Source organism: Saccoglossus kowalevskii, chromosome 15 (assembly GCF_978046115.1).
Source record: "Saccoglossus kowalevskii chromosome 15, keSacKowa6.1, whole genome shotgun sequence".
NCBI lineage: Eukaryota > Metazoa > Hemichordata > Enteropneusta > Harrimaniidae > Saccoglossus > Saccoglossus kowalevskii.
In genome coordinates, this window is record NC_140655.1 from 4557060 (window position 1) to 4562250 (window position 5191).

Genomic DNA, 5191 nt, shown 5'->3' on the forward strand with positions numbered 1-5191 from the left:
TCATATCAAACACAGATGGCAGTAGCAGGGTTGAACGCATTGGCTCTATTTCTATCAGAATATTTTGACTCGTACGGTAGTCCGCCCCACGGCACGGAATTTAAAAAAATTCTTGAAAAAACGTTCGTACGTGGATCTACATCGCAATTTTCAAGCATCATTCTCTAGAGTGTGCGGTCAATACATCCTGTATTATTTGTTGTGCAGATATCAAGGTAAACCTATGTACACCATAGTTGATTCTTATATGTATGATAGATATATCGAGAACTACTTTATTCATTGGAAGAAAGAAAGACATAAACAAACAAAATTGACAAAATATTTGTATGTAACAATAATTTGTATTTATCAATGTTTCTCTTTTCTATATTACTCAGTTTTTAATCAAATTGTTTCTTACTTATATCGTATTTCGTGGCGTTAAAAATTACTTTACTACGCTATACATTTTTACTGTTTTATCACCTAACTAGTTAGTTATTAGTCAGTTTGCAAAAACGCCGCATATTTATTAACGTACGCAAAGTGTTTGCATGTGCGTGTGAGTGAGAAAGAGCACCCTCTATCATTCAATTATAACATTCATGTCAAGGTGACGCAATAAATAAAGTTTCCCGCGGTTCGCCAGTATAGCGGGAAACTATTGTCTTCACATGATGATAACAGCCAATCGTTGGCTTTATGTTAATCACGTGATTTGTACGTATAAAAAGCAGAAGTCTGCGGTGAGCAATCATTCTATGCTGGACTAGCCACAGTTCAGTCGTGCATAAATATATTTTTTATCATGGCGTTCCAACAAACCGTGAATATTGCCGCGCTAATCCAGGACCAGGTTGCCAAGTCAGTTGGCGAAAGCAGTGCCAAGCTTTTGAAAGATATGGAAGCAATGATGTCCACCCGTTTGGATGACTTAACTACAAATATCACAGCAACCCAGCAAGTTTTCACTCAGGAGCAGCGGGCATCTTGGAAGGAGTTGAAATGTTCTCAATTTCCTACGTTTCAAAAGAAATCTTGCGAGGAACAATTCAATGACGAAAAGCGAATTTGGAAAACGGTTTCGAGGGCCAGCCGTAAGCAAAAGGAGCAAGTGTCGAAAAAAAAGGAAGAAAAGTTGGTACAGTCAACGGTTCAATCCATACAACGCATGCGCATCAAACCAAGACGGACAGGCCTCTCAACACCGTGGTATCCCATCCCGTACAAATACACCTAGTAATGGCAGTGCGCTGAAGCCGGGATCATGCGGAAAATTGGGCCATTGGAGGAATGAGTGTACATCGATTCAGTCGCAAGGGGAGTGGTCAGAGAATGACAGCACGCAAATAAGATAAGTGACATTCCATACTGTAATTATGCAGTGCAATCTGGGTCAGTGTTTTGTAGTGATGTTGGCCGTTTTTCAGGTTGGGGTTTTAGTGCACCGAGTTCGAATTTAGCTTCGTTTATTGATGGCGAGTACGTCACTGTATCCGATACGTCAGAATATGTATCGGATAATTTGGTCTCTCCGGTTGGTAGGCTCAAGGGGGCAATAACATTTTGGAGGCTAACAGGTGCTAATTCCTTTGTTTTGGATGTTATTAGTAATGGGTACAGGTTACCCTTTATTACGACTCCGCCAACAGCGAATTTGCCCAACAATAAATCAGCAGTTAATAATTCTGAGTTTGTAGTGAATGAGATTCACAAGTTGCTCAGTAAGGGTTGTATAAGGGAAGTTTCACTCCCTCCACATGTTATCAATCCTTTAACAGTAGCATGTAATCGAGACGGTAAGCGCAGACTGGTTTTGGACTGCAGGCACATAAATTTGCATTTGTTCAAGTATAAATTCTGTTGTGAGGATATTTCAATAGCAAGGAGGTTATTTGTCTGTAACGATTATTTATTCACATTTGACTTGAAATCTGCGTACCATCATATCGAGATTTATCAGGGTCATCATGGGTATCTTGGATTTTCTTGGAAGTTTGGTAGCGTGAGTAAATATTTTGTATTTTCCGTGCTGGCTTTTGGTATTTCCACGGCGCCGTATCTATTCACTAAAATTGGTAAGGTTATGGTCGCCTGGTGGCGCTCCCAAGGCATCAAAGTTGTCATGTTTCTTGATGATGGCATAGGTGGCGCCCCTGGCCTCGGGAAGGCCTATATTGTGAGTAAGCAGGTGCGTTTGGATCTGGTTAAATATGGATTTTTGTTAGCAACTGATAAGTGTAAATGGTCGCCTAGCTTAACAGTAGCTTGGTTAGGTCATCAATTAGAGATGAAGGAGGGTACGATTTATGTATCCGCTGACAGAGTAACGAGGCTGAAATGTGTATTGTGTGAGATTATTAATGCATGTTTATCGGGGAAATGTACATGCAACGCGAAAGCACTGGCAGCAGTTATTGGCCATATTGTCTCTATGCATGCCGGTGTGGGCTCGACTGTGCGATTACGCACACGATTTTGGTTTGCTTGTTTAGCAAAACGTGCGAGTTGGAATTCTGTGGTTGAATTTGACAATTTGGCATTAAGGGAGCGGTGGTTTTGGTTGAACAATATAGAAATAAGTTATTGGCACGTCGCTAGTTGACGTTAGACGATGTACTAGTATTATGTATACTGATGCATCCGCCAGTGGTTATGGTGGATATATTGTTGGCCTGGATGGGCATGAAACCATTGGTAGATGGTCTGATGCTGAAAGCATCAAGAGCTCCACGTGGAGAGAACTCGAGGCAGTTCGTCGCATGTTACTGGGTAACAGTGCAGGCCTTGTCGGGCTTAATGTGCGGGTGCGCACAGATAACCAGAATGTGGTTAGAATACTGCAAGGCGGCAGTAAGATACCCGAGCTGCAAGAGGTAGCATTGAGTATTGCTGGCGTTTGCGAACAAATGGGGTCGCATGTAGTTCCGGAATGGGTGCCAAGGGGCAGAATGTTAAAGCAGATAGGCTTACTAAAACTATTGATAGTGATGATTGCAGTATCAATGTAAGTATATACATTTGTATAATGAACTGGATTCCATGTGGGGTCCTCATTCTATTGATAGATTTGCTTCCAACTTCAGTAAGAAATGTGTAAGGTTTAATTCTAAGTGGTGGTGTCCAGGCACTGAAGCTATTGATGCATTTTCGCAAACATGGAAAGGTGAAAATAACTGGCTGGTTCCCCCTCCAAAGCTTGTAACACAAGTAATAAAGAAAATGGAAAATTATACTGCTATTGGTACATTGCTGATACCGTGTTGGCACTCTGCTGCATTTTGGCCAATTATTTGTCCCAGTGGGGGCGATTTTCGCGTATTTTGTACGTGCCAGTAAGGTACTTCCACGTTTTAATGTGGTACATGGTTCGAAGCGCCATATGGGTATTTTTAGTGGCGGGACGCTACATTTTGATTTGGTAGCTCTACGTATACACTTTGAGTAATCAATGTAAACCATGATGCAATGGTATGAGTTGAAACTCATTTGACTGTGTTTTTTTGCAGGTTTAAATTTATCCACATCTGTAACATGGGAAATTGGTGCAAGCTCGTCAACAATGCATTCGGAGCTGACCCGGTTATCTTCACAGTTACCCAGTTATCTTTTGATGTCCCACAGTGACAATACAACGAAGAAGTATTTTTTCTACTTTCAAAAGTGGCGGACTTTTATCGAGGATAAGGATGAGTTGGCATTGCCAGCGAACGCTGTTCATGTTTCTTTATTCATCACACACCTTTTAGAAAGTAATGCCTCTGCCGGGGTTATTTTGGGCTGTATTTATGCAATTAAGTGGGCCCATGTTACAGGTGGGCATGCTGATCCTACGATTCATCCTTTTGTAGTCAGCCTTATTGAAACAACTAAGCGTAACCAACGTATGGATAGGGTGAGAAAGGATCCGGTATCTGCGGACTTATTACGTAAGCTTTGTATTAAGTGGGTAGGGTGTTCAGATATGCTAATATTACGTGATTTAACTATGATTTTATTATGCTTTTCTGCCTTTCTCAGGTTTGACGAAGTAAGTTCGTTGCGTTGTTGCGATGTCACAGTTTTTGACGGCCACATTGCTATAAATATTACTCGCAGTAAAACTGACCAGTATCGTGAGGGCAATTCTGTAGTTGTTGCAACAATTGATTCGGTAGCATGCCCAGTGTCGATGTTACGGAGATACGTAAAAGCAGCATCGATTGATTTGAGTAATTCATTGTTTTTGTTTAGGCCCATGGTTAGGTCAGGAGTTAAATGTGCATTTGTTAAACACAATAAAAAAGCTTAGTTACACCAGGGCTAGAGAAACTATAGTGTGTCGTCTTAAAGAGGTTGGAGGGGCGAATTTGTCCTTTGTGTTGCACTCCTTGCGATCGGGAGGTGCTACAGCTGCCGCCAATGCGGGGGTTGGTGATAGGTGCTGGAAGCGCCTTGGCCGTTGGAGGTCAGAGTCAGCTTTGGATGGGTATATGATGGACTCGCTCACCAGCCGTTTGGCAGTGTCGAAGAATTTGGGATTGTGAATCTGTTACAAACTCCCCTTTTCCCGTTCTTTTATTATTCTATGTGGCTAAATCCTGCAACCTTACCTTATTGATACCGTGTATTGCGTATTATTGAGTGGATGTGCAGTCTAGTGAAGACATAAAGTTTCCCGCGGTTCGCCAGTATAGCGGGAAACTATTGTCTTCACATGATGATAACAGCCAATCGTTGGCTTTATGTTAATCACGTGATTTGTACGTATAAAAAGCAGAAGTCTGCGGTGAGCAATTATTCTATGCTGGACTAGCCACAGTTCAGTCGTGCATAAATATATTTTTTTTATTTATTAAGTCTAATTTAGCATATTGGATGAAACCCGACATCCACCCTCTGGCACACATGACAAGGCTACGGGTACAGGTTTCCAGCTGTATTTTTCCTCAATAAGGGGTTTTTATCTCTGGTTTTTTCTGGGCGGCTGTGTGCCAAACAAAGGGGGAATATGCATTTTGTTTCAGCTAATTTTCATTTTCAAGTTTATTACTAACTTTTCAGTAATGCGAACTTAAGTAGTTTCCTTATGGCGTTTTTGTAGAGTACAAATAAATGGTTGGTCGGACTGTCTATGTGGCTAAATCCTGCAACCTTACCTTATTGATACCGTGTATTGCGTATTATTGAGTGGATGTGCAGTCTAGTGAAGACTTAATTTCTAATTTTC

General features: G+C 41.3%; 1 pseudogene; it reads left to right on the top strand.

Moving 5' to 3' along the window:
* The first annotated feature begins 744 nt into the window (after window positions 1–744).
* On the top strand, window positions 745–4508 carry LOC146733868 (uncharacterized; annotated as a pseudogene).
* The last annotated feature ends 683 nt before the right edge of the window (window positions 4509–5191 follow it).